General features: G+C 43.2%; 1 long non-coding RNA gene across 1 annotated transcript; it reads left to right on the top strand.

The window, feature by feature from the left end:
• The first annotated feature begins 56 nt into the window (after window positions 1-56).
• On the top strand, window positions 57-1,602 carry LOC309368375. The gene is made up of 2 exons (XR_014167749.1): window positions 57-496; window positions 966-1,602. It is a non-coding gene; the product is annotated as an uncharacterized lncRNA (long non-coding RNA).
• The last annotated feature ends 7,186 nt before the right edge of the window (window positions 1,603-8,788 follow it).

The following is an 8,788-nucleotide window of genomic DNA, read 5'->3' as shown; positions in this document are numbered from 1 at the left end:
TAGGCGGGGCTAGTGCTGCTATAGAGAGCGTGCTTTTTTTTTTTTTACCTGGAGACTGACTCACGTGTAGCAGTGGCCGCGTTGCTGCTGCTGCTCCTGTCATGTTCAAAAAGACTCAAATATTCTTTTACTGAGTCGCAAACACGCCGGTAGAGGGGTGGTGTTTTCTTGCAGTCGCTCTCTCCCATTGATTTTAATGACATTTCCTGCGCCATTAATTATGTTTGGGATTGTAATATTAAATTTCCGAGGCGGAGTTCAGCCCAGCCGCGAGAGGAACCTGTTTTTTAATGACAGTCTTAGAAGTAATTTGAGAAGGAGCAGATCGAGTGCCTGCAACCTTAGCAAATAAATAGCCAGGCTCACAAACACATACCTAATGTTCAACCAAAATCTCTCCTGCTGCAATATAAACCCACTAGATTTAATCCTGCCCTTTTGGGGCAGGCAGCACACCCTTCAGGTATTTGATAAGTGCTATCACGTCCCTGCTATGGTTTTCCCAGTAGTGATGTATGGAAGTGAGAGCTGGACCATAAAGAACGCTGATCGCTGAAAAATTGATGCTTTTGAATTATGGTGCTGGAGGAGACTCTTGAGAGTCCCATGGACTGAAAGAAGATCAAACCCATCCATTCTGAAGGAAATCAGCCCTGAGTGCTCACTGAAAGGACAGATCCTGAAGCTGAGACTCCAATACTTTGGCCACCTCATGAGAAGAGAAGACTCCCTGGAAAAGACCCTGGTGTTGGAAAAGATGGAGGGCACAAGGAGAAGGGGACGACAGAGGACGAGATGGTTGGATAGTGTTCTCGAAGCTACCAGCATGAGTTTGACCAAACTGCAGGAGGCAGTAGAAGACAGGAGTGCCTGGCGTGCTCTGGTCCATGGGGTCATGAAGAGTCGGACACGACTAAACGACTAAACAACAACAACAGCAACAACAACATCATGTCTCTACTCAGTCTCTAGGCTAAAAATACCCAGTTCCTTCAACCTTTCCACATTGGACTTATTTTCCATGTGACTTACTAGCTCTGAACCCATGAGCGTTCTCTTCATACTGAAAGAGAAAAACAAAGTGAAGAACGAAGGCCTATAATTTAATACAGGATATAAAGGAAGATATGAGGTGCAACTAATAGCATACTCTTTAGATGAGCTATCTCTGTGTTACAGAAGTAGGACATGCTCCTCTTATCCCCAGATTATTTATGTCAGCGATGAAGGGTGTGATGCCTTGCTTATTCGGCAACACATCTGGAACAGCTGTAGAGACATTGCTGCACAGGTGTACTGGTATGACTCTCCTAAAGGGAAGACAGGCACTTCTTACAGCAGTGTTTCCCAAACTTGGGTCTCCAGCTGTTTTTCAGACTACAACTCCCACCATCCCTAGCTCGCAAGACAGGGACGATGGGAATTGTAGTCCAAAAACAGCTGGAGACCCAAGTTTGGGGAACACTGTCTTACTGCATGAGTAAACAATGCAAAAGGAAGGCATACCTTCCAAATAACCTGTACAGAATTATCTAATACTGTTCTCTTTAGCAAGCAAATTATATCACAATTTTATAAAATTGCAGTAACTGGGATGAGTAATAGCATGGTGAACATTGCTCTTTCTTCTAGGTTCTACACCATGGGTAGGCAAACTAAGGCCCGGGGGCCGGATCCAGCCCAATCACTTCTCAATCTGGCCCGCGGACGGTCCAGGAATCAGCGGGTTTTTACATGAGTAGAATGTGTGCTTTTATTTAAAATGCATCTCTGGGTTATTTGTGGGGCATAGGAATTCATTTTTTCCCTTCAAAATATAGTCCGCCCCCCCACAAGGTCTGAGGGACAGTGGACTGGCCCCCTGCTGAATAAGTTTGCTGACCCCTGTTCTACACAGTGTCTTTCAAGGTTCTTCCAAAACCTCCCACTCTTGAATAGACTGGCTGGCAGGGAGCCCTTCCCAATTTTAATACAACCAAACATCCAGCATCTCCTGTTCATGCATCACATGAAACTGCCGAGGGAAGTGTATATTCCGACATGTCAAAAGTGCCAATGAAATGGGTAAACAAGAATTTTATGTTAGATTAAGAAAACCGCAGCAGCGATTTGAGCTAATGAAGATAATAGGTGACATACATGGCTTTCATCTCCAGGCTTTTAATTACTATATGCATAGTTTCAATAGGAATCTTGCTTGGTTAGGTTGTGGGAGTTCTGACATAGCTAGTGCAGTAACTGCGTAGGTGTTAGAAGTACAAAATTTAGTATACTCCTCTAACCACTTCTATGTCTGCTGGAAATCAATGGGGCTTGCTTCTGGACTGATGTGGCTTGGACTGCTCTTTGATAATGTACCCTACCTGTGTTTCTTTGGAAGTAAGTTTCACTGAGTTTAATGAAGCCTACTCCCTAATTAACTGTGTTTAAGATTGTAGCTGTGTAGTGCAAACCTTATTCAAAAGGTAAGATCTGCTGTGTTCATTGAGGTTTACTCTCCACTGAATGTGTACACAATTGCAGCAGCACAGTAGTGCTTGATATTACTAAGATAAATAAGATTACTAATAGTTGAGGGATCCATAAAGGTAAAGCTAAAGGGACCCCTGACTGTTAGGTCCAGTCGTAGCCGACTCTGGGGTTGTGGCGCTCATCTCGCTTTATTGGCCGAAGGAGCCGGTGTGCAGCTTCCGGGTCATGTGGCCAGCATGACTAAGCCGCTTCTGGCGAACCAGAGCAGCGCACGGAAACGCCGTTTACCTTCCTGCTGGAGCGGTACCTAGTTATCTACTTGCACTTTGATGTGCTTTCGAACTGCTAGGTTGGCAGGAGCAGGGACCAAGCAACGGGAGCTCACCCCTTCGTGGGGATTCAAACTGCCGACCTTCTAATCGGCAAGTCCTAGGCTCAGTGGTTTAGACCACAGCGCCACCCACATCCATAGCCAGTATCAAATCTAGACCCAGATCTGTGTATAGGTATCTGCCCATACACTGACACCTCTTTCAGTGAGAGGTGCTGGTGGTTACCACTGTTGTCATCATCCCCCCGCCATCATTATCATGTTCTTAGACTTGTATTTTGCATTTCTTCCACCATGGTGCCCAAGGCAGTGTACAGCTTGGTTCTCTGGTGGCATCTCATCCAGGTACTGACCTAGACCCAGATCTGTTTAGTTTCAGCAAGGCAGCTGCATCCTGTACCTTCAGACAGCAGCCTGTACATACTGAGGCTACCCACCAGAAAGAAGGGAGATAGTTTCCTCCTCCATGTGCTCTTGCCTATGCTCACCTAAGGGAGAAAGAGACAGGACCAAGATGCTATTGGTCCTGACACACTGTGCCCACAATTGCTGGTGCCCAAGGAAGAAACAAAGACCACTGTGGTTTTACGTTGATGCAGATCATAAGGAGGAAGAACTGCCCCTTCCATAAGGAGGAAGAATGTGCCTTCGCACAGTTACGGTCCATCAGAATAAGAGAGAGAAAGAGAGAAAGGAAGGTTTCTGCTATACTAACTAGTGGTGTAGTGGTAAATTCCCTAATTACAAGTCCATTGTCTGCCCCCAAGGAGACCTTGCTTCCCAAGGGGCAAGCAACCATGTGGAGAATTTTTAAAAAACAAAGGAAGACTCCCCCCTGTTGTCATAAAAGCTCAGCTATTTTGAAGGACACCTTCTGCCCTAGGGCATAGCTTCCTGAGGCGCTTGCTTCTCACTTCGCAGGTTAATGTAACCTGAAGCTTTTAATCGGAAATGCAAACAAACCTGCAATGAAGTGCCATGAGGTGAATTGCTAGTGTAAATAGAAACATCATCAAATAAAAGTGCATGAAAGCCTTAGCAGTTCATTCACTTGTCAGGACTGGAGCATCCATCAGTTATCCTGTCACTCTCTAGCCAAAGATGTCATTGCTCCTGATCTGACAAAACGCCCAGAACTGGGCTTGCCCACATTCCCCCTCACTGGTGATAACCACCTTTCATGAGAAAGGTGTCCTATGCACCCCAGACCAAATACTACCATTATTAATTAAATTAGTATACTATCCTCTACCCGCAGGCCTCAGGGTGGTTACAACATAAAATCACAATATAAAAACACAAACTACATAATAAAAACAAAAACAGAAATAACCCAATAACACTCCCCTGACACATTTTAAAAGCACATTGGATGTTAATCAGCCAAAGGCCTGGATAAAGAAGAATGTTTCTGTCTGGCTTCTAACGGTGTACACTGAAGGTGTCAGGCAAACCTCCCTGGGGAGAGCATTCCACAGTGTGGGAAAATGATTGCTTGTACATAAGAGCATGAGCAAAGTTCTTATTGTTGCAAGGTGATTTCATAGCAGGAGGCCCGCTTGGAGCATGATCAACGTGTGGACAGCTCATGCTGTCCCAATGATTGGTCCACGTAGCATAGCCTGATCGACTACGTGGCCTGGTGTGATGGCATGTCATTGTCCTTATCTGCTGGCTGAGAAAAAGTTGCTTTCCATGTATTTGTATCTTTTTGAGTTCACACAATAAAATGTTGACTGCAGCCGCTGCAGCAGCAGCCAAAATTCTTCAACCCATCTCTGTGTGAGACTGATTATTACTGATGGCGAGCAGGTTCTCGTCACCACAGATGGGGAGCCACTGCAGAAAAGGCCTGTTCTTGTGTTGCCACCCTCCAGACCTTTTGAGGAGGAGGCATATGAAGAAAGGCCTCAGAGAATCATCTCAGCATCTGCGTAGGCTCATATGGAAAGAGGCAGTCCCTGAGGTATTGCGGTCCTGGGCCTTTTAAAGCTTTATAGTTAAAACCAGCACTTTTAATTGGGCCTGGAAACTAACAGGTAGCCTATGCAGTTGGACCAGGATGAGTGTAATATGCTCAAACGGTCTTGCTCTGGTGAGCAACCTGGCTGCTGAATTCTGCACCAGCTGAAGTTTCAGAACCATCTTCAGGGGCAGCCCTACATATAACGCATTGCAGTAATCTAACCTGAAGGTTAATTCCTTTCCTTCCTCTCTCCTCATCTCAGATTCAGATTCAAGTTTCACTTTTTTGACAGACAGACAGGCTGGTGGACATGCACACCCACTAATGCCTGGTGAGCCAGGCATAACAACAAAATTAGTACAGTCATAGTGAAGCTTTGCCCATACTTGTATTTCCGTATTAGAAAAGGCTGAGACTGTTGAATTTATGCTTGCCACACATCTGTTAAAGGCATAAACCCCTGTCTTTCCCCCAATGCCAGCCTAGGCTGTAGCCATTCATTAATAATAATAATAATAATAATAATAATAATAATAATAATAATTTATTATTTATACCCCGCCCATCTGGCTGGGCCTCCCCAGCCACTCTGGGCGGCTTCCATAAAAACCAAAAATACAGTAAAATCACACGTTAAAAACTTCCCTGAACAGGGCTGCCTTAAGATGTCTTCTGAATGTCAGGTAGTTGTTTATTGCTTTGACATCTGCTGGAAGGGCGTTCCACAGGGTGGGCGCCACTACCGAGAAGGCCCTCTGCCTGGTTCCCTGTAGCTTTGCTTCTCGCAATGAGGGAACCGCCAGAAGGCCCTCGGCGCTGGACCTCAGCGTCCGGGCAGAATGATGGGGGTGGAGACACTCCTTCAGGTATACTGGACCGAGGCCGTCAAGGATATTTGGATATCATATATGGAACTTAGTTCCACATAGGAGTGCTTTTACACAACTAAGACTTAATGTTGTATACTCCGCTTTTCTGGGTGGCTGTTTTAAGGAATAACCACCAGAACAACACTTTTGTGTGTCCTGAAAGATGGCTGTAGTAGAGGATATTGTTCACTATATTCCTCCATGTTCTCTTTATAAAGAACTTCATGAAATACATTTGAGTTTAATCGTCAGAGTACAATTGGAGGAAGAATTTTGTCACCCCAAGTGAGCTTGTAGGCTTTCTGCTAGCTTTCCTCCCCTTAGCTCAGCTGCAGTGGGGAAAGGAAGTATCTTTGGAGGAGCATTTTTACAGAATAATTCATTGGCATAAGAGAGGTTAATCATATTCTTTCTCACCCCTTGTTTCTGCCCTGCATTAACCAACAGACATATGTTTGAGAAATACATGTTTTCAGGTACAGTGGTACCTTGGTTTTCAAACTTAATCAGTTCCGGAAATCCATTCCAAAACCAAAGCGTTCCAAAACCAAGGCATGCTTTCCCATAGAAAGTAATGCAAAATGTATTAATCTGTGCCAGACTTTTAAAAACAAGCCAAAAACCAGCAATTTAATATGAATTTTGCTATCTAACGAGACCATTGATCCATAAAATGAAAGCAATAAACAATGTACTGCAGTCACACAATCAATCAATCAGTAGCTGAACTGGGTTCCACACAGTCACACACAAAAAGAGCCACAAAAACACAAAATAAATAGCAAAAACAGACAGACCTCAGCGTAACACTCAAAACAGAAGTGTGGCACCCAAATTGGAAGCGCAACACTCAAAACGGAGCACGTTTGGCTTCTGAAAAAAAGTTTGCAATCCGGAACACTTACTTCCGGGTTTGCAGTGTTTGGGTTCCAAGTTGTTTGAGTACCAAGGTACCACTGTATACACTTCCATAATGAAAAAGAATTATGATGAAATAAAATAATGCTGCCACAAAAATACAAATACATATAGTCTGCATTTATTTAAAACAGCTGGAATTTGATTTTAATGATGGATAGTTGAATAGCATTATGTAAGATGCAGGGATGAGAACAAGGCAGAATAAAATTATGGGAGATGATGTAAATAGGGATGAATCGAAGTTTTCTACATTGAGAGTTATTTCCCAGAAGTAGCTGATCATCTCTCTTCCCACAGCAATGCAAATGTAACATTATAGCATTTTCCTTAGCAAAACTGCACACGGCTTGTGTTTACCAAGCAGTTAATCTTTATAAAAATGATTGCTGCCACCTTGTGGAGATTTAGCTGAAGAAATAAATGCATACAGCAGCAAGTAACATTTTAGATTAAAACACAAATTGATTAAGAAAAAGAAGATGACACAGGTCGTTTGAACTGCTCAGATTCCAATGAAGGCAATATAATCTGTATTCCTGTGTGATATGCTAACACCCCCCTCAAAACATGCCTCAAAAATGAGGCTCCAGGGTTGTCACATTGAAGCAAGCAAAATGACAAGGTTTGTCCTTAAACATGAGAGCCATCAAATGTAAAAACTACTCCTGAGAGCTGCACTGAATATAACTGAAGTACACATACAAACAGGTATGCGTTTGGGAAATCCCATGTTCTGCGTTTAGCCACTGCTGAGTAATAACCAGAACACTGACAGGCAAAGGTTTTCACCATTGTCATTCTGGGGAAAGCTACATCTGCTGAGTTTCATGCAATTGCTAATGTCTGAGGGATCGTGGAGGGGGAAAGTGGCAGCATAATTTTGCGTGCAGCACAGCGCAGATCCAAAAGGCTGGAGGTGCATGGAAATACGGTATACCCAAATTCCTACTGGATATGTCATTTCGGTCTGGGAGCCCTGTTCACACGACCAAACAGGGGGACTCTGTACTTGGGTATGGAAGGTTTGACTGTGACCAGTCCCATCCTTCACCAGCTCTTCTGTAGTCTGTGTGCATGCAACTTGTAGGAAAATGCTGCATCTCATTATTCGTCGAGATCTGAACCCAGCTCAGTGTGTGCCACTTTTCAACAGAAGGAAGATGCTGACTCGTTCCCTTAAAATTCCTTTCCTAAGGTATTGTTTACACATTGCAAATCTCTAGAAAAATTATTGGCAGTACGATACCTCTATCTAGGAACTCTAGTGGCTGCAACCATGCGACAGATGGCAAATTCCGTGTTATTTGCCAGATTCTTAGAAGAGTCTCTGCTTGCATATAAGAATGGACATGTTTGCCAGGAAAAGCCTCAAAAAGTTTACATGATTAAAAAGGGGTTTTGGAATGAGGCTTCTCATAAGCAAAGGCAACATTACTTCAATACCCACTCGTGTAAATTCCTGTCCTCCTCAGCATTATATTAGTACCAAATCTGATATGGTGACACTATCTCAAATAAGCCACGAAGGTACAAAACCAAGAAAATGGTCTGAAGACATATAAGTAATAAGTACCTAATCTACAGTCCTTTTAGATAATGAGTATTTTTGTCTCATTCAGCTAGATCTGCTTTCCTAAACATTAACTGCGGATATGATTCCATAATTGGCTAAAAACACTAATAGCTGGGACCAGGCTAGTTTCTCACAAAACAATCAAGGGAGGAAGTGCTTGGACATTTTGCCTCATATCTTAAATTCTACCAGTATCAGAAACTTACTTTAAAGAAATAAAAATGAAAGCTTGGACTGGTAGGAGCCCATGGTCCTTAAACAAATAGTTTCATAAATGAAACTTTGTATGTCAAAATGATTGCTGCCCCATAGAAAACAATTCAGGTAGATGGGATTGTTAGCAGCTGTGACTAGGAAGTAGTGAGTCAACTAAAAAAACAAAAAGTAGCAGCAAACAGTGCCTCCAGATGGTCAGTTTATTCAGCATTCATCCTGATCTGCTTGTACAAAGCTTACCCAATGGTCAGACTAACTATGCATTCTGATTTGTTTATCTGGTGGTTAAATGGCAATGATCATTCATCCTCATTTGCTTGTGGGGAGTTCACACATGGATTGATTCCGGTTAATCATTCATTCATCCCACACTTTTCAGTGCATTTTCCATGTCAGTTTCCAAACTGCAAAAGGCTCATTGTATTTTTTTTTTAAAGTGG

This window comes from Podarcis melisellensis, assembly GCF_964234715.1.
Source record: "Podarcis melisellensis genome assembly, chromosome: 4".
NCBI classification, from domain to species: Eukaryota; Metazoa; Chordata; class Lepidosauria; order Squamata; family Lacertidae; genus Podarcis; species Podarcis melisellensis.
The sequence above is the reverse complement of the archived record's forward strand: the minus strand, read 5'-3'. Positions and strand labels throughout refer to the sequence as shown.